The 26,867-nt window shown below is 41.2% G+C and overlaps 1 long non-coding RNA gene across 2 annotated transcripts in view; it reads right to left on the reverse strand.

Annotated features, from left to right (window-relative positions):
* LOC309535374 overlaps window positions 1-13,034 on the reverse strand; it is an 89,959-nt gene extending 76,925 nt beyond the window's left edge. For both annotated transcript variants that reach the window (XR_014221229.1, XR_014221230.1), the window contains exons 1-3: window positions 12,942-13,034; window positions 11,862-11,975; window positions 9,789-9,869 (exon numbers count right to left, since the gene is read on the reverse strand). This is a non-coding gene — a long non-coding RNA (uncharacterized lncRNA). The remainder of the gene's footprint in view (window positions 1-9,788; window positions 9,870-11,861; window positions 11,976-12,941) is intronic.
* Window positions 13,035-26,867: the final 13,833 nt, after the last annotated feature.

The following is a 26,867-nucleotide window of genomic DNA, read 5'->3' on the forward strand; positions in this document are numbered from 1 at the left end:
GAAAACCTAAGAACATATAAAGGGCAAAAGGCATATATTTAATATAGTCTTCTTATTTTAATAGTAACAACCCTGTTTCGGCTGTTTGGATGTGTGCTAAAATGCTTGCAAAACTGCTAATGGCAGCATGCTGAAATATTGACTATCCTAGACCAAATAACTACTGTAGTAGTTTCAGCTTTCTTCCCTTTACTATAAAGAGGTATTACCAACACATGCAGTAGCTATACTCAGGCTGATGAGAAACTGATTTTTTGTTGGGCCAACTGTGTGGGCAGCTGAGAATCCCACCCCCACCCCAATAAAGGGATTTGTTTAGAGTTTGTTGGAAGAAGCTTTCTCTCCCCCCTTCCCCCACAATCCCTACTGCCCAGCTGGCATAACTTTGATGGTTGAGCGGGTTTTTGTTTGATAATGAAAGGGACCAACTGGTAAGTGAAGTCCAAGTCGTCAGAAGCTGGCTTTGTCTACAGCCATTAGCAGTTTCACAGAAGCTTTACAGAGAGAAATTTCCGTGACTCCCAGTGCTCAGAATGGAAGAGGCAATGGCATTCCTGGGATGGCTTTGCTGCTAGACAGCCGGACCAGGTGGAGCCACAGCCCTGCCTGCCAATCAAATCATTGAGCAGCTTCACACATCACATTGTCCCACTCTCACTGCCAGATGGACTCCTCTGTTCTTGTAGCACCACCTTCTGACCTTCACACCCACCCAGCTCTCCAGTCTCTGAAATTAGTGCAAACTGCAAGAAATCTCTATGTGGGACAAGAAGCTACAGTTAGAACTGGATATGGAACAACTGATTGGTTCCAAATTGGGAAAGGAGTACGGCAAGGCTGTATATTGTCTCCCTGCTTATTTAACTTATATGCAGAATTCATCATGCGAAAGGCTGGGCTGGATGAATCCCAAGCCGGAATTAAGATTGCCGGAAGAAATATCAACAACCTCAGATATGCAGATGACACAACCTTGATGGCAGAAAGTGAAGAGGAATTAAAGAACCTTTTAATGAGGGTGAAAGAGGAGAGTGCAAAATATGGTCTGAAGCTCAACATCAAAAAAACGAAGATCATGGCCACTGGGCCCATCACCTCCTGGCAAATAGATGGGGAAGAAATGGAGGCAGTGAGAGATTTTACTTTCTTGGGCTCCATGATCAGTGCAGATGGTGACAGCAGTCACGAAATTAAAAGACGCCTGCTCCTTGGGAGAAAGGCGATGGCAAACCTAGACAACATCTTAAAAAGCAGAGACATCACCTTGCCAACAAAGGTCCGTATAGTAAAAGCCATGGTTTTCCCAGTAGTGATGTATGGAAGTGAGAGCTGGACCATAAAGAAGGCTGATCGCCGAAGAATTGATGCTTTTGAATTATGGTGCTGGAGGAGACTCTTGAGAGTCCCATGGACTGCAAGAAGATCAAACCTCTCCATTCTGAAGGAAATCAGCCCTGAGTGCTCACTGGAAGGACAGATCGTGAAGCTGAGGCTCCAATACTTTGGCCACCTCATGAGAAGAGAGGACTCCCTGGAAAAGACCCTGATGTTGGGAAAGATGGAGGGCACAAGGAGAAGGGGACGACAGAGAATGAGATGGTTGGATGGTGTTCTTGAAGCTACTAGCATGAGTTTGATCAAACTGCGGGAGGCAGTGGAGGACAGAAGTGCCTGGCGTGCTCTGGTCCATGGGGTCACGAAGAGTCGGACACGACTAAACGACTAAACAACAACAAGCAAGCCATTACAAGTAGATGTCAAATGTAAGCATTTTTCCTCTATAGAAGAGTAAGGCAAGTGTTGTTTGATATTACCATCAAACCGTACACATGTCGTTGGACCGATAAATCCTGCCATGAACTGCTCCTTGGGTATGAAATCTGGGGAGATGAAATAATGTTTTGTAGTATTGGGGTTGGGGTGGGGATTGCCATTATCTCCTATGCAGTCTTGCCACTTCATTACCTTTCCCCTAGGATTTATGTCCACCTGTCAGGGATGCTGTGGTTGCAACTTGAAATGCAGACCCTGCACTGGGCAGGGCAGTTGGATTATGTGACCTGCAAGGTCCCTCCAGCTCTATGGTTCTATGATTCTAAATAATGTAGAAATCTGTGTGCCAGTGTCCTCGTTATCCTCAACACAATAGTTCCCCCCCCCCACATTGCATGGCAGTTTCTGCTAAAACCAGTTTTGCTGGTTTCTGTTATTCTCCAGGCTGAACCTGGGAAGATCCAATCCATCTTCCCAAAAGGGAGCTGAAGAGTGGCATAACTCAACAATGGTGTGTATGGCTGTTGGTGACACCTATTGGTTAGTGTCCATGTCAACATTTGGAACCAAGGAATGAACACACACAAACCAGGTCTACATCAGTTTTACAACTGCTTGTAAAAAAATCATTTTTTAAAAGAGGAATTAATGCATGCAATATGTATACATAAATGTATTTTTAAAAAACTTTACACAGGCATACCACAACCCATAACTACATTCTACACTACATGCCTATCTTGGAGGTGAAGGGAAAAACACATTTGTACCCAGGCTCAGCATCTCATTCTGCCCATTTATCTCCTCCTTCTTTGTGCACCTACTTCTTTTCAATACATGAACAGGATACTAACTGTACAGTACTGTGCCTATCTGGATGTTGTCTTCTCTTTTAACACTGATTTTCTGCTATGCTACTGAACATCTCATCCAATAGCCATTATTTTACTGTCAGGCAAACAACTTGGATGATCCATCTTTCTTCTCAGACAATATTATATCCCCCTCCCCAACAAGTGACTCTGAATTATAATATCCCTTATTTATCACCATGCTTTTTAAAGCAATGATGTTAAGGCTCTTATCCTTTATCTTTCTTTTCTTTTGGTGTGTTATGAATGTCACATTTTATTTATCAAGATCGGCCTGTGATTCCTCTGTAGACACTGCAAAGAATGGCTTTATGATTTCCAATCTGCCAAGACAGAATCTCTGTAGAACACTACTCTCCGTACTTATTCAAGAGACAGAACATACCAACTTTCTGTTTTGTTTTGTACTTTAAAAAACCAGGCAAAATAAGCTGCTGAAAGTGGACTGATTCCACACCTCCACTAGCGAAATTACCACAGGGCCTATCCACTATACTTACAAAATATATAACCATTGAATTTTCTTTAAAGAATACACAATATGATGATGAGGATGTTTCTTACCCACCACAAGGTCCCAGAACAGTTTAAGTACACTTAGGCAACAATGATTGAAGGTCACAACTTTTGGATCTAGCAGTTCCCTGCAGTTTGCCACTAAATGTGATCCATGATGCTTTTAAATACGCTTTGCAACCCAATTCTAAGTTTAAGGTTACTTTAGTAGCTTTAAATATTTAACTAAATTCAAAAGAGAATTTTTAGATATGGTAAGACAGGCAATCTCGTAGGCCCCTTTGCCCAGAATGCCTTCCTCTGGAATACCTTCAGCCTCTCCTCTCCTGGAGTTCAGGATGTGGCCAGCACTCAGCAGCAAAGCAACGAACAAGGGATGGGAGGTGAGAAAACCAGAGGCTATGACAGTGGCAGAGAGTGGAAGGCTCAAGGGAGTCATATACCATCCAGATAGCTGACACTTGGATAACTGCTTGGGCTGGTGTTGCAATTTCCTCATTTTGTCTCACAACAGAGTCACCCCTGGCTCCTCCCCTATGCAGACAGGAATACCAGAAGATGGTCATTGTAGATTTTTAATGGGATATTTAATGAAACCTTTCACAAGCAGCATAGGAGGTAATGTTTCCATGCTAGAGACCCCTATCCTAGATTATATACCATAAAGAACAAGGGTGAAAGCTTCTGAATGTGTGAATTGAGTTTAGAGGAGAGCAACTTGTGCAAGACAGTTTGTAATGGTATCTGCTTTGGTTTTGCCATGCATTATTTTAAGCCACATAAGCAAAAAGATTGGATAGATCTTCATAAGATGGTATTTTCCTTTCTTGACATTTAAAGGGCTCAATTAGCCACTTGAGGCTGCAATACACAGTTCATTTAGTCCTAATGAGACATTAGGTGGCTTTTGAGGAACCAGTGATATAGTTTACCACTCTCCATGGTTATTATTTCAGGACCAAAGTCAATGTAGCAATACAGCCATATTTATTGCTCATGTACCTTCTGTGTTGACATATAAAGCAAGGAGAGGGCTTTATTTTAACATGAAAATTGGCCCACAGGCAAAGGGAGAGACCACTCCTACTTTTGCTTCATTGCCCCAGGCACCCGGGGCTGTATCCAAAGTATTACTACGTAATCCTCATATCAGTGGAAGGATTTCTGCTTGCATAATAGGACTCCTTAAACCTGGGATTCCCTCAGTGCACTGGAGCAGATTTGGGGAGGATGCTGGGAAGGCACAGTGGGGTGGAGAAGAGGGAGGAAGTCTCATTGCATAAGTGGAAATCCTTGGGAAACAGAACAGGTTAGCTTCCTATCACCTATTGTTCTTAACCCAGCTGAGAAACCAAAGGAAGCCGAGCTCGGCAGCAAAATACTTGAAGCAACAGAACATGGAACAATAATTCTGGGAAGGCTCACTTGTGAAGCCTTTTTCATCCCCCCCCATCTTGCTTTATACATGGAGGAAGCCCCACAATACATGTGGATGGATCTTTCCTGTCCAGTTTGACCCTCAAGTTCCCAGCAAATTCAAGCAAATGATTCCACCAAATGTATTCATTTTAGAGATTGGAGTTTAGTGGGGGGTTGTTGCAAGAATGGCATGCACAGATCAAACGTTTCTCAATTGAAAGCCTCCCTTTGTATGAGCTTTGTCCAAGGCATCATGTTTCATTGTTACAGCTATGTAGTGCCGGGCAAGAATGGGTGGACAGCGGACAATAATAGTGTTTGTATGATATAAAACTAATTTGAAAAACAGCCCATTAACATTAATACAAATTTGGTATTCTAATCTATTTCTGAATCCATTACAGATGATTCTGTAGTCATAGATATCGGAAACAGAATATATGCAATAGGATTACCATTGATACTGAACATATAATGCTGTTTCTAAAAATGGGAATTATTTAATTCAAAAAATTTGTCTCCAATTAGGGTCAAAGGAGAGGCTAGTCATGTAGTAGTGGGCTAGAAGGAAGAAGAGGAGGAGAGACAGTGGGTGAGGTAGGGCTGGCAGACAAGCTACTTAATACTTTTCCTACTGGACAAGGTCCACTCAACATCACACCACCTTGCCACACCTTTTCTTCATACATAGGAAAAGATTAATAATCCATATTTTCATCTCTTGCCCATGGATAGGAAATTAGCTGAGGTATGATTTTGAGCGGATGAGTTTTAAGTGGCTGGCAAGGAAAGGGTAGAGGAATACAGGCAACTTTCTTATATCAAGTCTAACATGGCCAGTTTGTATTCATGAGAGAAAAGGGCCTTTTCAGTGGTGGCCCCCTGGCTATGAAATGTTCTTTTTCGGGAGGCCTGTATGGTGCCCACATTGCTGTCTTTGCAACATCAGGTTAAGATTTTTATGTTTTACCAGGCCTTTTAAGTCCCTGTGGTATCCATTGATGAATTTAATATTTATGTATTTGGTAGTTGTTTTAGTTTTACATTTGGTTTTTGGGTTTTCTGATGACATTCTCTTAGGTTTATTGTGGTTTTATTGTTTTTGTTCTCCTTTTATTTGTACAATGCCTAGAGAATTGATTTTATGAGGCATCTCATAAATATACTAAATGAATAAGTAAAATAAAATAAAATAATTCAAAGCATGTGCTCTACCGCTGAGCTATAGTCATTTCCTGAAGTGGATTATGCAGCACATTTTCTCCCTTTCTGGAGATCCCCTATCCAGTCCTCTGCTTAAGGTTTCAGCCTCCCAGAGCCAGTGGGGATGGGCAAAGAGCCACAGAACCACATGTAGTGTGTAATTCTGTTGCAGCTTAATCAAATAGATGAATTTTAATTTGGGGACAAAAAGAAGCCAGTGAAAATATAGTGTGATTCTCTTGGGTTACGTATCCCTTCAACATTTCACAGATAAAAGTGGGCACATTTGTGCCATTATTACATCCCTCCTCTCACACCCAGGACTGCTGTACTTGTGCCCTCTTTATTCTTATACAGAAGGCTCTTCTCTGCTTGCTATACACTGTATCCCTTTATTCCATAATAGTTTGTTATATACAGTCAGTACCCTGGTCAATGGGCAGCTAGTGCAGAATGCAGCAGCACGATTGTTGTCTGGCATGGGCCATAGATTGCATATAACACTTCTGCTGAAAGACCTAAACTGACTGCCAGTATGCTACTCAGCCAAATTTGAGGGGCAATAACTAAATAATTGCACAACTAGAACAACTCCCCCCCCCCTTTCTTAATTATTTGATTTACTGAATTTTCATTTTTTTTTACACATATTTCTATATACATTACATTGAACTCCCCTTGTGACATCCCATCCATTCTTCCATGATGTTCTGTAGAACAACTTTCCCTTGCGCAACAGAACCACCCCCTTCTCCTCTGCTCAATGTGTGCACTACACCACCCCAAAAGCTGTTCCAGATTTGCTCAGGCCTCTTCATTTATTTGTTTGTTCAGCTTAAAACATTTTTAACTGCAAGGTGGGGTTTTAGGCAGCAGCTATATTTTTATCTTGTATTTTCTATGTTGTACTATTGGCATGCTGCATTTTGTATTTCAAACAGGACACTAATAATCAGATACACTGAGAATCCTGTTGAAGGGTAGGATCTAAATATTCAAAACATATTAAAATAAATCTTATTTTGGAGACAGGATGGGAATAAATTTTCTTACTCAGCACTCATTGGGGGACTATGCATTGCTGAGGTAAATGGAACCCATGTTCTTCCAAACTGAACAAACACAACATTTGTTTGACTCGCTGGCATGAACAAGGAACACCCAGAATGAAGTCTTGCATGGTGAACTGGAAAGATCAATAGAGCATCAGTTTTGTCTTTTGCACAGGAATAACTTTCACCCTCTTTGTCCTTCATCGTCATTCTAATAAGCATACAAGATATTTTGAAAAGCATCTAATTGCAAGCTAGATCAATTGCCTTTTGCTGTATTGCACAGCGTGGTGATTAGAGAAACCCCTGCCGTGTGTGTAAGTGTTCACTAAGTCTTGGAAAGGTTGCTTCCACCCACCTTCCCCCTGGTTAGACAGACAGAAAAAAATGCTTGGAAACAGAATCCATCTGGCTAAGTTTAAGAGCCCACCCCCTGCCTAAGTTTAAGAGCCCCCTTACTCAGAGAAGAAGTGAAATTAGGATTTCTTTCCTGGGGTCATGTGCATGTGCAAGTAGGGATACCATGCTGGTTCTGTTTACATTTAGAAACATCCTAAGTCATGCAAATGCCCATCAAAGCTCCTTCTGAGACTCCATTAAACATTTGGGCTGTCAGCCAGAACATGGCTGCATCAAAAGACGGCATGAATGATTACAGACACGTTTAGGGAGCATTAACAGAATCATTTTGTCTGCCGTAGTGTTTGGGTGCATTTGAAATACAAAGGAGGAATAAAATGAAGAATTTTCTGCCTGTAAGTCATGGTGATGTATTAACGGCAGAGCGAGCTCTTTTACATTCACCAGAGCCCATTTGGCACAAAGTGGTAGTCTATGTCCAGTTCTGGCAATGGAGACAAACTCATTTATCACTGTATATCTCATATGTTCTTCTGTATAATATATCTTTTAAAAACAGCATGGGAGGATAGGCTCCAATCAAGAGATGGGCTCCAACCACAAGCCTCTGGGCAGTATATTCTTCACTGAATGACCCATTCAGGATACTTTAAATCAGTCTATGAACTCATCATCATGACAGCCTAACCAGAATTACATAGGTAGCAAAGACAGGTGGAATCTAAAGTGTTTCAGTGCAGATACTGAGTAATGGTGGTAGCTTATTTGCGCTGTCCAGTGAAAGCGACTTTTGCCCCATGGTGCCCCCAACCTTTCAGGGGCTTGGTTGAAAAAAGTGCAGGATCTGCCACTGCAGCAGAGAACGGAAAAGCTTCTGCATGCAAAATACATGGCGTTTTGGAACCTAGTCAATGATTCTTTCCATCATAACGTTTGAATGATCACAATTCAAATAACAGGGGCCCTGTCATATCCTCTCTACAGAGGTATAGATTGAAAGGCTGTAGCCTACTTGCAGAAGCTGAAATTACAAAGCTGAAATTTAAAACTTTAACTGGTGTCTTAGCATCCCTCCTCTTTATTTAAACAGTAACCCACAACCTTCTATTTACAGACAGATTCTTACACCATATGGGAGCTTAATAAAATATGCCAACATTTCTTGGCTGCTGGAGGACCCATAATTATTCTTGACTTTCTGTAATTTCTTTTCTAGTTTTGCCTGAATAAAGCATTCCCTCTGTCAAAGTCTATCCCACAGCCTTGTATTTGTTGCGAGGAGCATATGCACCTTAGACCCTTCTAATCCTGGACACATTTTATGGGCCAAAAAATTGCTAGAGTTGCTGTTGCCTTTCAATCCTATTCAGTTGGTGCCCCTTCTGTATCTTTACACTGCGCAGAGGAGAAAATGAGACCACACTTGCTGGTCTTGCCCGCCAACATCCACACATTTTATGGACTATTATAAAAAGAAGTGTGACGTGCACTTATATGCACATAGGTTCTTTACATATGTTTTCTGAAACAGAGATATCACAGTGCTAGTGTCCAGCAGGGAATGTGATATCAGAAGCAGGGCCAGTTGGCATGGTCTTACTCCCTCCTCCCACTATACAAGTGGTTAACAGGTGTAGCACAACACTGGGATAGTTAGTGAGCTCGTGAATGGGGAGGGATGGGGATTGTCTCTGTTCTTCCAGGGTCTTGATGCCTGCACAGCCATCTGATTGTCTGTATGGAGCTTGCACATTAATGCATGAAGTTAGGACCAGGAGCAGATGCTTCAGTTCTAAATTCCTTCCCACTCTCCATGCACTCACCTACTGCCAATGATTTTTTTTATTAGCTGAAGAGATTTCTAAGAACGATCGCCAACATTAATTTATTAGATGGAAACATTAATCCTTGTGCATGTAGCCACTCAGGATAGAGGGACAAAGGAACATTTGTGTTTGAGAACACATGCATGCTTATCGCTCACATGATTGCACTCACACAGACACACTATTCTATCATAACAAGAAACCAAACTGGATGTCATCAACAGATGGTCAAATGCTTTGAAATGTATAGCATCAGTCTCGGTCATCCTAGCATCTTTTTTCCTGGCAGAAACTCTGTGCCTTCACAGCAGGCAGAAATTTTACAGATGCAGCATTCTCTATCACTGTATCACAGTGCCAGAGAATATTGTACGTACTGTCTTTTTGCTTCCACCTACTGTATTCTTGAAATGTAAAAGGTGCAGTGCCCCGTTTGAGGGGCGGGGAAGGTGGTATTTTGTATAACATATCAAATTGCTGGTATAGCCTCCATAACTGTAACAGTATGGCAACTTGGTTTTATTTTGTCCTCTGTTCACACACGACTCAGCCTGGCATCCATCTCAGAAAACAGCTTGAGCCCTGAAGTATGCTCTGTCTTAAACTTTTCAGAATAAACAAATCTGCCCTTTGGCTACTAGGTGGCAACAACATGAATATATCTTATAGTTTCCCACCACCAGCTTCAACCCAAACAAGAAAATACAGATTTTCCAGAAAACAATTGCACTTGGTGAGTATTCAGAGAAAGAGAATCCCTCAATTACCTGCAACAGGACCTTCCTATGTAATCTCATTATGCAGGCTTGACACGAAGATGAAATCATCATTATGAAGATTTTCTTGGCCTAATTATAACAGAAGACAGCAAAAGAGTCAAGGAGATGGGCTCCAACATATGCAGAGCCAAAGCTTTTACCATTACATTTGTTGCATGTTCTCCAAGAAGCTCAAGGTGATATGAACACCTCTCTCCCATTTCTGCCTCACAACAGTCCTGTGAAGTAAGTTATGCTGAGAAATAGTGACTGGCTTAAGGTTACTCAGTATACTTCATGGATGAATGAGGATTTGAACCCTGGTTTCCCTGGTCCTTCTCCAGCACTCTAACCAGTACAGCACACTGGCTCTCAAAAGTTGCACTTGGTGTCAGAAACACAGATTCATATGAACATAGGAAGCTGCCTTATACTGAGTCAGACTACTGGTCAATATAGCTCAGTATGTCTGCACTGACTGCCAGGGGATTTCCAGAGTTCCAAGCAGGAAATTTTTCCCAGCCCGGCTTGTAGATGCCAAGGATTGAACCTGGGACCTTCTGAATGCAAAGCAGATGCGCTACCACTGACCTGGTTTCATATTATAAAACCAGCATCTTGAACTGATCTTAGCAGAAAGCAATCCTGGTGCAGAAGTTAACTAGAAACATCTAAATCTTCAACAGTATATTACACCTTTGCAATCTTCTGGCAAGTGCTCAAAATAAATGCAGTTTGAGGAGGTATTTTTCCTTGTTAGGGATTCCCCAAAGGAACAACTGGCATTTTGTTTTGTTTTTCCTGGGGGTAAGACACACAAAAGATTTTTCAGAATTTGCCACAAAGCTTCTGTAATTAGTTGTCTTGATGGCCTTCCAGGTCCATGGCTAACCACAAAAGAAGGCTGAGAGGGATCCTAATAAGGGCTCTGAAAAATCCTGCTCTTTGCGGGCTGAAGATATCCCTTTTCTGCTGTAATGAAAAAGGCCTCTTGTCCAGCGCTCTCCAACAATCTGCCTTTAATGGGGTTACGATTGCAGAGGAAAAGCATTTTATATGGAACCAGGTTTACATTATCCTTGCTATTGGAGATCTAGCTTGCAAGGCTGTTCAAATCCTTTAATCCATAAATAGGATTGGAGCCAGAGCTGGGCTGCCTTCCAAAACTGTAATCTCCAGTATATGAATTATTACAAAAAGATTAGGGTGTTTCTCAAGTAATAACATTTCAAATAAATCAGCTTTCATGGAGAAACAGCAAACTAATATTAGAAATAACAATATAAAGACATATAAAGCTACTTGCTAGTGTATCTCACGTAACTGCGCAAGATTCCTTTTTTCATCCATAGTTTTCTCTATTGCGCCTCTTGCCACCTCCTATTTTCTTGAGGCAAATAAAAATGAATGTTTCCCTTTCCTTTTTCCCCTATTCATAAACAACAGAATTGATGGTTGTTGCTTTTTTAAAACAAGCACCACCATGGACCGAAGGGGGTGTTCTTTGAGAAGCTATGCTGATCTGCGTTCATCTACAGTTTACTCACCCCAGAGTAGACAGGCATCTCCAGCAAGAGCAATCCTAACAGTGTACTGCTGCTGGCACTCAAGGGTGTGCCAGACCCACCACATTGGCAGCCCAGACGTTCATGATGGATGGGGGGGGGCAGGCAGATTGAGCCCAATGCAGGCCAGCCTCAGGTGTGAGAGCAGTCTGGGATCCAAGGAATCCTGGGCTTTCTGCAAGCAGGGGTACCACTAGTGGGCCTTCTGTCCACATGTATATTCAGCAGATGTCAGCAGGCTGGCTTAGTGGCCTTGGTGTGTTTCTTTATGGCAGCCCATAAAAATAGCTCAAAAATGGCAATTTGCGATTTTGCCAAAAAAGCGCTACAACGTTGGCTGCCTGAGGTGACCACCTTACTTGGCCTAACAGTCTGGCTAGTCCTGTCAGGTTCTTATTCACGTTTCTTAGTTATTTGTGGGAACTGTGCCATACCTGAGAGGTACAGTGTGGGTAGCAAAATTCTCCCTACTACAACAGGAAGTAAATTAAATGCCATAGAACACACATTAAATCACCTTGAGCTTGTTGGAGGAAAGGTGGAATAAAATAATAACAAACTCAGTCCCTTGTTCAGATGTGTATGGCCACTGATGCCTCTTCCAATTTTCTGTGGAGTAACTCAGATGAGCCTGTTGTGAGTCAAACTATATAAGGAAGAAGATGTGGCTTTATAAAGTACTGCACAACCCAAGTGCTTAGAAGTAATACTCATATTTCTGCTGCAGGAAGCAATTCCTCTCAACCCGAAGAGACATCTAATTCAGGAATGGCTGTTAACTTTTGACTGTTGCTTAGAGCAGGAATAAAGGTTCGTGTTGTGATACTCTTTTGACTAGAATGCAAGCAAATGCTGGCACACAATGGCTGTTTTCATGTTATTTGTACCTTATGTAATCTTTTGCCGTGTACTTTAATAAACTCAAGAATAATGTTTACCTCAGAAAGTAAAGCCTATGGGTCCGAGACCTCAAGCGGCCCACATTTAGTGTTCTTTTGTGCATTAGTGTTTGAAAAATAAACAAAGGCCTAAGTGGCACAATCCAATTCCTTATTTATCTTGTGGTGTTTAGTGGGCAGCTGTGGAGATCTATATTGAATTTTTGTGGAGAAGTATGCTGACCTCTTCCTTTAAACATGTGTTTGTTTAAAACAACACAGTTTTAAAGCAGGAAGGTTTTGGTTTTTTTGCATAATTCAAGCTTGAATAAATAACAGTAAAAGTTAAAATGGAGCCTGTGTTATTCCTGCAACTACTTCATTTCCCTATCATATTCCAGTCAGTTTTCTCCCTGTGCCCCCCCCAACTGAATAACCAGGCCTGGCATCATCAATGGCATGTTTGGCAGCTGCCTTCAACCCAGCACTGCTGCTGTAGCTGCGTTGCACCTCACCTTTCCTGGTGTTCTGATGAGGGCTGAGAAGCAAACCTTGTGCTGTGCAAAAAATAAAATAAAAAAATCCACATTTCCCCCGCAAACCATTCCCTATCAATTAATAAGAGAATAATCCGAATTCAAAAATTATTAAAGAGGAGAGAAAAATTAAGAGAAATTATCACATGTCAGGTGCAGGGCTTTGTGTTGGTCTTAGCTTACCTTTCAAGTTGGTTGATGGCTTTTTTGTGACTGTTCTTTCATTTCACAAATAATCTTCTTCACAGTCTTCACAGATGTCCCTCTCTCTGGCACCCAGTACAGCCTCCCTCCCGGTCATGCTTGCTCCTCAGCCACACCCCTGACTGGTCCTGAATGCTTTCACAAGGCTGTAATGTGTCCTGGAATACTAATAATGCTTCTTGCTTGCCTGGATGGAGGACAAAGAGGTGTGGGGCGTGTGTAGAAACTTACCTACTATACAAGGGCAAAATCGCAGTTGCTCTGCTAATTTTTGCCTCTGACCCAAAACAGCACAAGCATGTAACCCCCACACCCCATCCCGAGGGTTGCTCTAAAGAGAATGCAACCCTCAGGCTTGTCTGCCCCTCCCCCACTCTTGTGCCTGAAAACTTTAATAAATACCTGTGATTTTTCTAAGTGTACTGCTAGTGCTACAAGTCACCACCACCACCCTTCTGGTATCCACACACACACCTCATATACATTTCCAAAAATGGAAAAACTTCATTCTCACAAAATTGTTTTCTCACAGAATTGACCCCCCCCCCCCGACATAGAATAGACGTTTAAACTCCCATATGCCCTGTACTTCCTCTCTCTCTCTTTCTGTTTTCTAGCCAGGAGAAATGCAAACAGGTTCTAATCACATGAAATACATCTCTCCTTCCTGACCTATAATTACAATTGCTGCTTGCTAAGGTGGAGAACAACATCCTAGTTAAAGGCTCTGTCAGCATGTCCATTACGCAGCTGGGGTTATTTTGCCTTGGAATCTATGTCTCAGCCATTTCAAATCAAGCTGAAACTTCAAGTTGCCCAGCTGTCAGCCCACAGAGGAATAATTGTGATAGCTACAGAATTTAATAAAACAAGCGGATGCTTACAACTACTCTTTTGAAAATAGAATACATGGATGTCCCCCTCCCTCAAATTATATGTTATATTTTAACAATTATGTGCTTTTAAATTTTAATTACCCTGCCATACACATAGTAACTTAACAATACTGTGGGAGATATCCAATATTAGTCATACTTAAAGGGTCTTCAAAGGATCTGCTCTGAGTTGACTTCGCTTGCTACCACCCAGTAACTTCACAGTAAATTCTTCTAATTAAAGCTAGCCCCTAACATGAGGCAGCCACAACATTGTTTGGAACAGTAGGTATCGTACTAAACTTTGAGGGCATATACACTGGTCAGCTAGACATAGGGTGGTGGTGGTGGTGATGCACACAGAACTGAGCCTGTTGTCTCTACCTCTGACAAAGTCCAAAACATTTTGCTGCCTGAGGTGTTCCCCACTCCATGTTGGGGAAAATGTTAACAATCTCTTACATATTTTTGTGCAGAACACTGAGTTAGATTATATCCCAGACACAGGACTGCAGCCTAAATGGTTTAGTAATTTGTAGCCATTTCATGACACCCAGTATTAGCTGTGTCAGACAGGTGCATCATTCTGTCTAATGGTAGGGCCAGCTCTTCAAGCCCTGATCTCTTAAGCGTGTATTGCTGTTCTGTTTATGGTCTACTTGTATACAAGCTGTATGTAAGCTGTAAATGCACTGGCACCGTACATGTGTTCTCTACCCTGAAAAAATAATGCAGGAAACAGAACTTAGGGGGGAAACCTAAGTGTACAGCTTGTTCACACAAAGTTTCCACACAGGGCAATGGATCACTCTCAGGTTCCTGTTCACTCCTCCATTTGTTGAATATCCTCACATTCAGCCAAAAATAGATGATTCTGTGGTGAGCCAGTGTTCTCCTTACATTTTGATAAACAGCAGGTGCATGGCGGGGGTGGCAGGATTCAAAGCAGGACAATTAAAAAGACAATTTAATCATCGCGTTTGATATTTACGTTAATTACAGCAACAAATTAGCTAACTTATTGTACAACATTGGAAGTAACTTTTTAAGAATTATAATGAGTTTTTATTATATCTTTTAGCAATATTTGGCAAGTGTTTCTATACATGTGAATGATTCACTAGACAAGTCCCCCACTTTGGCGTTTATCCTGGAACATTAAGTTCAGCCTACATATTTATTTATTTATTATGTCATTTTGAAAAGTCAGGTGTGATGAATGAGGTAGCAGGCCACCTAGTCAGCACTGTGGCTTTGTGGGAAATTCAAGAATATTTCACTGTAGTCAAATAATAGGTGTTCAATAAACCAGTCGATTGACAACATTTGACCATTCAATTGACCTGTGTGCCAACCTTAACCCCAATTAAAGCCCGCCAGCAAATTTCTCCCAACTACCATGGAACTAATTCGCTTTCTCATTCCTAAGCAATTGGCCTTCTAGTATCCTTTGGATAGTGTGGGAGCTCTGCCTCCCCCACTGCCTGAGCTTATTACAGCCCATTGCTGCATAACAGTGGCTGAAGAAGGCTTCATTTTAAAAGATGAAAACTCAGGGAAGAATGAGAGTGTCTGCATGTCCTGAATGTAAAGAGATGTAAGCTAAGAAGTGATGCAAGCTTTAAAGGTCTAGTGAACTTGGGAGGCAAGCGTTTGGGATTCACTATATGACCTTGTGCAAGTATTGCTGCTGGACTGTCAGCCTAGTGAAATGTTTTGTTTTTAACTTTAGAGTAAGGATTCTGAGCCATGGAGTGGGCAGTAGTCTTCAGTTACCACTGCTGAGTACTGTCCAAGGGAGAGGGATAACATGCCCTTAGTGGAGAGAGGCATATGCTGGCAACCCAACTGGCAGCAAGTTGTCAGCACTGTGTCTGCAGATGGCTATTAAATGCCTAGCAATGCTCTTCATATCCTCATGATGTCACCACCCTGCGCCCACATAGGCACTGCATTCACTAGCTCCTGTGCAATGCAAACAGAGTCTTTCTGTCTTGGTTACTGCCTCATTCACTTTTACAGCAGAGGCATTGTGGGAGGTGGCTTCGCCTTGGTTGCTTTTCAGTGGGGGAAGCTTCATATTCCATGTCCCTGACTCTGGGCTTATATTTAAAAATGGTTGTCTATGTTGCCACTTACCATTTCTGGATGGTGCTCCAGTAATTACCATTCCGGGATAGGTTGGCAACTGTGATCCATACTCTGGTAACATGTGCCCACTACTCCCCTCCCCCTAAAAAAATAGGTGCTGGTACTCACCATGAAGTTGTTACAGTAAGTGCCACACTTTTTAACAACAACAACAACAACAAAAGAGGTGCCATTACTGTGTACCCTTGAGTACCCCCTGAAAAAACATCAAAACACTGCATGTACCATTGCAATAATAATAATAATAATAATAATAATAATAATAATAATAATATGCTCTTCGTGAGACTGATTTTAAAGTAGGTCTGGAAGCTGCAGTTTGTGCAGATTGCTATGACTCAGTTGCTTACTGGGGCTTCCAATAATAATAATAATAACAACAACAACAACAACAACAACAATAATTTATTATTTGTACCCCGCCCATCTGGCTGGGTTTCTCCAGCCACTCTGGGCAGCTTCCACAGAGACCAAAAATACACTAAAATGTCACACATTAAAAACTTCCCTGAACAGGGCTGCCTTAAGAATGTCTTCTGAATGTCAGGTAGTTGTTTATCGCTTTGACATCTGATGGGAGGGCGTTCCACAGGGCGGGCACCACTACCGAGAAGGCCTTCTGCCTGGTTCCCTGTAGCTTTGCTTCTCGCAATGAGGGAACCGCCAAAAGGCCCTCGGCGCTGGACCTCAGCATCGGGGCAGAACAATGGGGTGGAGACGCTCCTTCAGGTATACTGGGCCGAGGCCGTTTAGGGCTTTAAAGGTCAACACCAACACTTTGAATTGTGCTCGGAAACGTACTGGGAGCCAATGTAGGTCTTTCAAGACCAGTGTTATGTGGTCTCGGCGGCCGCCCCAGTCACCAGCCTAGCTGCCGCATTCTGGATTAGTTGTAGTTTCCGGGTCACCTTCCAAGGTAGTCCCACGTAGAGCGCATTGCAGTAGTCCAAGCGGGAGATAACTAGAGCATGCACCACTCTGGCGAGGCAGTCCGCAGGCAGATAGGGTCTCAGATAGAGCTGGTAAACAGCTGCCCTGGATACAGAATTGACCTGCACCTCCATGGACAGCTGTGAGTCCAAAATGACTCCCAGGCTGCGCACCTGGTCCTTCAGGGGCACAGTTACCCCATTCAGGACCAGGGAGTCCTCCACACCAGCCCGCCCCCTGTCCCCCAAAAACAGTACTTCTGTCTTGTCAGGATTCAACCTCAATCCATTAGCCGCCATCCATCCTCCAACCCCCTCCAGGCACTCACACAGGACCTTCACCACCTTCACTGGTTCTGATTTGAAAGAGAGGTAGAGCTGGGTATCATCTGCAACACACATAACACCTATGCTAAAAAAAACTGCACTGGCTGCCAATGTACTACCAAGCCAATCTTAAGGTTATTTTGTTTGTTTATAAAGCCATAAAGAAAAGGGGACCAAGATATGTAAGATAATGCCTTTTTCCCGTACAACTCTGCCAGGGCACTAAGATATGCAGAGGAGCCTCTGTTAACCACAATACACAGCCTACAGAGGTTTGCCTTATGATGGTATGGAAAAGAGTCTTCACTGTGGTGGCACCTATATGATGGAATGACCTCACTGGAGATGAAGCAAGTTCTAACTAGGGGGTACTTATCTATTTGTCCAGACTGTAAATGCTAGTTTTTAGCACCTTGAATTAGTATTTTATTAGTTTGTTTTATTGGATATGTTGTATTCCTTCCTTGCTTCAGGAGGAAGGGCAGGAAAAAATAGAACTGGAAATGTAAAAAGGTATAGTACATTGGTGTTGGATGTAAATTGTCTTGGTTGTCTGGAGTGAAATCGTTTTAGAAATTAAAGTCTTATTTTAAAAATATACCACCACTTCATACGATATAACATGGCAGTGTACATAAAACACCATAAAAACAAGAGCCTTCTCACTTTGTAGTGCCTACCTAGACCCATTGTGCTTTACCAATTGCCATTATTTCAGGGGCAACTATGGCTTATTCTTTGTTCAAGTGTAGCAGCTGAACACTGCAGGTGGCATTTCATCCATTGTCTACTGTACATAAAGTCAAAAGCAGCTGCTCTTGTGTGGAGCTATCAGTCAAAACAGGACAGGGCCTGCATGTTAACAGCATTCTAATGGAAGCCTTTCTTCAGTTCAAGTATAAAGCACATGTCTTCTCCTCAGCCCTTGCTCACATGACATGGTGTCCTTGTCAGTGAGTAATGGGAAAAGAACCATTAAAACACCCATCCACCCCTATCCCTGAACAGTTGGGAGTCTATCACACTCAGTGTAGTTAGGAGCCTTCTCATTTGTTATTCTGCTTTTAAGAGAGGACAGTATGCTATACAGGGGTGCCTCGCAAGATGAAATTAATTCATTCCACGAGTTTTTTCGTCTAGCGAATTTTTCTTTTTTAAAAAAATAGTTTTTATTGCATTTTTTCAGACATAGACAAACGAAAGAAGAGAAAAAGAAGAAAAAAACAAAAAGAAGATAAAAAGAATCATGACCTTTCAACAGCTTATTTCAACTTTCTATCGAACTTCCCCGCATCTCCCGCACAATGCATTCTTAACAATAAATTTATCAGCAAATTATAACCTTGTTTCATGTGATTCTTTTGTACTTTCAATTGCAGTTTAAGTTTAAATCCCTTATTGTCCATTTACTCTGAAAACAAAGCATATTATCATTTTTAACATTTAAACTTTGATTCTTTCAATAATGTTATCCAATTTCATAGATATTGCACTCTCATTGCTGGGGCTAACATTTCAAATTTTGCGTCATTTTATAGTTCATATAACTTATAAAGTTTTTTCAAATAGTTCTTAAATTTTTTCCAGTCCTCCTCCATTGCTTCCTCTCCCAGATCTCGGATCGTCTAGCGAATTTTTCATCTTGCGAAGCACGAAATCCCATAGGAATGCATTGAAATTCAATTAATGCGTTCCTATGGTCAAAAAAAGTCCAAACAAAGCCAAATTTGGTACAACAAGAGTTTATTAAGTGCTTTAAAGTCACACATACTGTAAAGAGCATTTCAAAAACTGAAGGAACAATAAATTCAAAAATTGAAGGAACAATAAAAATCATAAAAATTCAGGAAAAAACCACACAAGCTTCCAGACTTGCAAACCCCTCCTCAACTGTTCCCCCAGGCACCCACCACACAGAAATTCAAATCCAGATTTTTTTTAAAAAAAAACCAGCAGAGTGGCCCAATGGTCACAGAAAATCATAAAAATGCAGGAAAAAACACACACAAGCTTCCAGATTCTTGCAAACCCCTCCCCAACTGTTCCCCCAGCCACCCACGACACAGAAATTCAAATCCAGATTTTTTTTTAAAAAAACAGCAGAGTGGCCTAATGGTCACAGAAAATCATAAAAATGCAGAAAAAACACACGCAAGCTTCCAGATTCTTGCAAACCCCTCCCCAACACCAAGTCCTTGAATTCCAAACACCCCAACCCAAAATCCAAAAACCCCCAAAAAAGTTTTAAAAGTTTAACTTACCAAATGGCTGCAAAAGAAGTTTTGGAAAAGCTTCAAAAATCACCAAAGTCTTCAAAAACCTCAAAAAGGCTACCACACTGCGTGCTATGAGTTGCTCCTCGAAGTCAAGTCACAACTGCACCTCTTCAAGCAATGCACCCTGTAGTACTGTAACGGTTTTAAGAAAAAGGAAACAAACTTGCAAGACGTTTTCGTCTTGCGAAGCAAGCCCATAGGGAAATTCGTCTTGCGAAGCAGCTCAAAAAATGCAAAACCCTTTCGTCTAGCGAGTTTTTCGTTTTGTGAGGCATTCGTCTTGCGGGGCACCACTGTAGTGGCTTTTTCAAAATGAGCAAGGGACATTGGCAACTCTTCTTCAGTATTATTGTTCTTCTTCCCTAAGCTTGTATTGACTTCATGGTCATTATGCATCACATATACATTATCTTATCAAAGGTTCTTTATGACTGGTAGTACCATGTGTCAAGGACTAGTAACAAGTGGACTTGTTGTGCTGCTACACCCCTTCTCCAGTTGGAAGTAAATACACCTGGATCAGAGGTGGAGTTGGGTGATGATGGGTGGGACCAGTGGTGCCTATGCTTCTTCAACCAGCATATAATGAAGCCAACAGGCTGGGAGGACAAAAGTGGCAGCAGCATTTGTTCTGGTTAAAGGCTTCATATTGTCCTTTGCTTCAGCGTCATAGGTAATAATGCAGTTTGACAGTGTAGGAGACAACTGGATAGTAGGGGGAAACTTCGACTCTCTCTCTCTTGTGTGTGTATGTCCCCTATATCTATATCAACTGCTTGTGTGTGTTGTTGACCAATATTGGATCACAGGGGATGGGAAAGGAAAGTTTAAACCTTTTCCCTTGACATGGTCCTGACACAAATCAGGCCTCTGAAGCGGATATTGTTTTTTTATTGGGTGGGAAGCCTTCATTGTCACAATGGATTGTGTCATTGATTCCCAGCAAGGGAAACCAATCCAGAAGAGATCTGGTAGTTCTGGCTTATTTGAACTGGAACCACGAGATTCATTCTCCCCCCCCCCAATGAATTGGGTCTGAGAAGGGCATCCTGGACAGAAGTATCTATACTGAGTTCTCATCGCCACTCTGCTCTTCCAAAGGACTATAGTGACATCTATTAATCCCCTAGGGGGGTTACAATATTTTGATGTTTTCTATGTGGTTTACTTTTTAGAATATCTGCTGTGCAGGATTGTTTTGCTGTCTGTATGATTTCAGAAGCAGCATGAGTGCATTATGTTATTTTCCCCCCATAGGTTTCCCAGACATTTGCATCAATTTGCTACAGCCTAACTGTGATAATCCATAATGTGCTGCAGATAATGTGCTTTTGTTGGATATTCCTTTAACCTTGTTGAAAAGTGAAATCTGTACCTCTGAGTAAAAATGTTACCAGGTTCTGAATCAAAACAGTTTGATCCATCTCTAAAACCTTCAGCTGCAGTACAAGGATGGAAGTGGTGGGGGCAATTGACCGTCATTGCACTTGGTTTACACTGTCAATGCAAATAACAATTTCCTGCTGAATTTTACTGACATTTTAAACATCTATTATTACATGCTGTTCTACCTAAATTAAATAAAAGCCACCTTGCCAGATTCCCTTTTTAAAACTCTGCTTTGTTTCTATCCTATTTAAAATTCTCACCAAGTCAGAGGGGAATTTTATGCAAATTGTTACACTCTGGGTAGTGCTCAGAGCAAATAATAATAATAACAACATCTGACAAAGTTTATTGTACTAAGTAGAAGGTTGAGAAATCACTTAACCTACTGTACTTGGAAGATTGGGCAACCCTGCTGAAAGGAAGAAAATAGCACCACTCAATGATAACTTGCAACTATTCATTGGGATGTCGGCATACTTTTCAAAAACAACCAAAAATATTCCCACATCTACTGCAGTTCAGTTTTAATAAGTAAATGCTTTCCATAATGTAACCATCTCATTACATTCAATATAAAAACTATGCTTTATAAACTGGAAGAAATTAACTCAGCAGGCTGCATTTTACAATTTAGACTTTTTGTCCAGTAACCTAGACTATCATTTTAAGTTAAAGGTGGATATAAAGCAATAAGTTCCAGCTTTAAATATTGTGCGCCAGAATTTTGGGTAGGTTGTAATTAGGCAAGACTTTTAAAAAGCTTATTGCTGAATTCTAGAAACCTGAGCGCTTACACAGTCCCTTAAAAAAACCAAAACAAATCAGAGCTTGTGACTTTGTGAAGAAATACCATTGAAAGAAAGAGATGTGAAGCTTTGAGGACCTCAACCAAATCCTGTATTTCATTTGGCAGGGCCCAGCTTGAGCCAAGGCTCTTTCACATACACAACTGACCTGATTTAGTTCTATTTACAGTATGCTGGTGCTGAACAATAATGATGCCTACATCACGGTAGAATCCTTACAAATTTCTTTGAGTTTTTGAGAGACAAGAATACTAGTATTTCATTTTATAACTGAAAAACAAATTTAGAATCAGTAAACTTTCTTGGTTAATTGTGTCTGTGTCTGCTTCTAGACAATTATGTGTAATGTGATTCTATATTTTACTCAGTCATAAATCCTACAGAATGGAATAAAATGTACACAACTGTGCCAAGGATTGTAGCCATGCAGTTTGATTCTATCCTCATTTGCTTTACCTTTATTTAGGGGATGGGCTAATATGTCAATTTTGATTTCTCTGAGTTTCTATTTTTTCCAGTCATAAATTCAGTTCTCCATATTTCTGCAGCAGTTTGCATTTTTTATCTATCTCTATCTCTATCTCTGTCTCTGTCTCTGTCTCTGTCTCTATCTCTATCTCTATCTCTATCTCTATCTCTATCATCTCTATCTCTATCTCTATCTCTATCTCTATCTCTATCCTCTCCTCATGAAAATTCATTCTCCCGCCCATAATCTCCTGGCATACACATTTTCTATGCAGTTTTGCTTAAAACACATATCTTTGCAAAGCAGTTTCCCATAATACAATATATTTTCTATATTGTTTTCACTAATATATGCTTTTACGGTTTCATCTATAATTTTTTTGTAAACATTACTGAGTTGCAGAACTGCATTTCAAAATTCAGAAATGTACAAGTTGAAAAGGAAGGCTACGTTTCTCTGTCTTCTTTCATAAAGTGTGAATTGGGTGTTTGCCTTTAAATGTGAACGGAATTTAATTTATCTCCCCCCCTGCCCCCCCTGCCCACAAGTATGTCCCATTGAATTCAGGTATTCAGTATGGATTGCAGCCAGAGTCTTTTAAAAACATTTTGTTGGTGCAAGTCCCACAATTTTCCTTAGATTCCCTCCTTCCAATGCCCAATGCTTTCCTCCTGAAATATTAATAAGCTCAACCTTGAACTTGTTTAGTACAACTCATTCTATATATCTGAATTGCTTTCATGCCCCTTCTCCATTCAGTTTTTGAAGACTGGACTTGCTAAATTCTATCAGTCACTCTTGATAAATGTCAAAATGCTATTACTGATTTCACATGAATACTTTTCTCCATACTTCAAATTGATTCCAGCTTTGGCTCCATCTTTCCTAAATATTTCCATCCAAGCTTGGCCACTGGCAAATAGAGATAAACAACCATTTTTTTATTGACAAGACTTCTGTTATGGAATCCCACAAAACATTTCCTGTTTTCCCCCAAATACCATTGTGGTGTTGATGTGTGTTACCCCAAAAGCATGTCTAACCTTCCTTTTTTCTTGAATTAATGCCGTAACAGGATATAAGATGCAACACAGAAAGATAAACAGTGGCTTCTAGTTCATTTCAGAACACAATTTAAAGTTCAGATTTTTACATATAAAGCCCAGGGATTAAGATTAGGCTCAGGTTTGGATTCCTTGTGAAATGGGATGAATACTGACTAGCAACAAGGCCTTTTCAGTTGTGGCACCTTAGCTTTGAAATGCCTTCTTTAGAGAAGCTGCACTGTCTTGTTTCTGTTTTCTTTTCAGTGCCAAGTAGAAACTTATTTGTACTTGACCAGGCCTTGTAGTGTTCAGCTATGCTAATGTACAGAAAGTCTGTGGCTCGATCCATCCTGCAAAATACTGAGAGTCTGGAGGCAATCATTGTAGAGCACAGTACTCATATAAACAAAGTCATTTATAAAATATTTATGTATTGCTATTCATAGAAACAGAATCAGAGGAGTTTACAACAGTTAAGACTATAAAGCCATACAACAAAAATCGTATACAGTATATATATATATATTAAAAGCAGAGATCAGCTAACTATTGTGGAATTAAAAAGCGTTCAGCAGCAGCAATAAAAAATAGAAACACAGCGCAACTTCAGATAAAAGCAAGTCAAAATAAGCACCTTAGATAAATAAATGATTTTTAATAAATACAAGGGTTACAGGGTTTTGATGATCTCTCTGTCTCTTAGTGAACTCTGCCACCCACACTGCCTGCAATTCTGCTGGTAGGGGATCAGATCTGGGCCAGCTCAGTAGCATCGTGTATCTCAGATTAGTATATCTGAGGCCTGGCAAAGCCTCAAAAAAGACATACCTTAGCAATGAATCCACTAAACTCCTTCTTCTTTGTCATGCACTTGGGTTCCTTATAAACTATCCTTACTCAAAGGTTTCACAGGTGGAGTTTAGGGCAAAGTTACTTTCGAATCTATTTCACTGTAGCATAAGAGTGCTTAGCACAAAATATGTTGAGCTGCAAAATATTGTCCATTACAGCAACATCTGTTGTTTGTGCCATATTCACAGCCAAACTTCTGAATTCCTCTGTCGGAAAGAGCTGCTCTGTTAAACTAACATCTGTGAATGTTGCATTGACGGCAAGTTTAGTATGATTTTTCACACTTTTTTCAGAGTGCAGGTGATCTTGCTGTGATGTGTACTTAGGTACTTATGCAAAAATTGGATGCAGCAGCAACTGTTTCATTTTCTAAACAGAGTTAATTCGTGTTGGAAATTTGCTTCTTTGTGCATGTTTCAGGAGAACTAAAACATCAGCTCAAATTGTCCCTGAAAAAGTAACCATTGCATCCCTTTGGAGATTCTACTGGTTTCCAGCTAGTTAACCAGTATTATCAAACTAGCTGAAGAGAAGTGATAGTAATATATGATGGTTGTGAGCTCAGCAGTTTGTTGTTTTTGTGGTTAGCGATTTAATTCTAATGGTAGGTGGAGATGAATGCCAAAAGGAGGGAGCAGTCGTTTATTGGGGAAGAGAGCCTGGAAGAAAACAGCATAAAAAGGTAAAGGGACCCCTGACCATTAGGTCCAGTTGTGACTGACTCTGGGGTTGCGGTGCTCATCTCACTTTATTGGCCGAGGGTACCGGTGTACAGCTTCCGGGTCATGTGGCCAGCATGACTAAGCCACTTCTGGTGAACCAGAGCAGCACACGGACACGCCCTTTACCTTCCCGCCAGAGCAGTACCTATTTATCTACTTGCACTTTGATGTGCTTTCGAATTGCTAGGTTGGCAGGAGCAGGGATCGAGCAATGGGAGCTTACCCCGTCACGGGGATTCGAACTGCCGACCTTCTGATAGGCAAGCCCTAGGCTCTGTGGTTTAACCCACAGCGCCACCCGCGTCCCTAAAACAGCATAGCAGTGTTTATAAAAACCAAGAGTATCCCAGTCTTGTCTAAAGATACCAATGTCTGTTCTCCAAAAGCAATATGGATTCACATAAATGTATTAAAGTGGGGACTACCCTTAAAAAAGTCTAGAATAACATATTGGTTTTCATCAGCTCTTCCTGGAAAGAGGGGTGGGGGGAGATAACACACAGAGAGAGGGAGAGAGAGAATAAAGCTGCTACAGCTACATTGACATTTGTTGGTTATTTTTACACCAGGCTTAATGGAGCTAGTGTGGACATTTTTATGGATGAAACCATAAAATCGTGTATACATTGAGGTTAGAATCATACGAACGCATTGCAAAATATACTTATAAGGAATACATACATAACAGAGTTTACTTCATCTGTTCATATAAATGAGAAGTCACACAACCTTGTGGTTAGATGAAATGCAGGATTAAATGTGGAATGTCTCCCATTAACATCAGTGCTCGAGTTCCATATTTACTTGAAAGGATTCTGGAAAAGGAGCATGGCTAACCAGTAACGTGCTCCCCCCCTCCCTGCGGTCATAAAATCCCATTCATTTCATTGCTAATTCTTCCAACACTTTCCTTTTTCCTTTCACTGTATTTCCTCACTGCCCACAGGCAGTGAGAATGTCCAGGAGAGAGAGAAAAGGTCTTTTACTATATATGGCAACAAAACAAAGGCCAGAATCTTTTTTTAAAAAACCAAAACAAACAGGGGAAGAGGATTTTGATCTCTTCCTCTCTCCAGATGTAGGAAGAAAGAAACAAAGCCAGATTCAGCTGCTGCTGTTTTATCCCCCTCTACTGGTGATCAGAAGCACCAAGCCTTAAGTTTCAAGCTGCCTAGGCACTTATGTGTATGGTCTCTGTCCCGCTGCTTCAGCTATTGTATATCTGCATCCCAATAGGAGAAATACCATCTTTAATGTCCCTAAATTTTGTTTAAAAGGTACTCAAGGCACAGAGGGGCTAAGCAATTGCATCAGGTTTTACATAATGCCTATGCAAAGCAACACCAGGGTCCCAGGAGACCAATTTTTCACTGGGATTTAGATGAATATAAACATCCAGCAAGGTCAGTCAGCTGTCATAGGCTCATGTATGTTTGATGGTCCACCAAGCTAAGACCCAGACCCAGAAGAGTCTGTAATTTGCCTTTCCTCTTGCTCTCTCCAGGCACAGGGGAGATTGACAGAGAAGGTGGATTGAAGACCCCAGCGGATCTCATCAAAGCACCCTACTTTAGTCACTTCCATTCCTGTGGGCACACTCTGTGTTCAAGAGACCAGAGGGGATGTTGGCTGATGTTTGAAAGGAATTTCCAAAGGGCATCTAGTCAGAGCCTTTACTGATGTAGGAAATCCCCTTCTACAGCATTCCTGTGGAATCTTTTCCTCCCTGGGTGGATATTGAACCCAAAGGGTTGCATGCATTCTTTGCAGGAGTCCTACTCAGGGATCTATGTGAGTGCCATGAAATATGTCAGGGGATACCAACATTGCATAGGGTGGTCAGATGGAAAAGGCGATAAGACCTTTTAAAGGCTTTGCAGAAGAAGGTGTAGCTTGCATGACACCTGCTGAAATTCCCTCTTCATCACCACAATTCCAGGTGCTGTGGTCTTGCCATCATTTGCATCTTGTCACTCTGCTTCTAAAGAAATAGGAGCATTCTCGAGTTTGCAGCCTGGCAATCCAGCCACAAATCCACTCTGTATGAAGTTCTCTTATAGTAA

The sequence above is a fragment of the Podarcis vaucheri genome (assembly GCF_965113315.1).
Source record: "Podarcis vaucheri genome assembly, chromosome: 6".
Taxonomy (NCBI): domain Eukaryota; kingdom Metazoa; phylum Chordata; class Lepidosauria; order Squamata; family Lacertidae; genus Podarcis; species Podarcis vaucheri.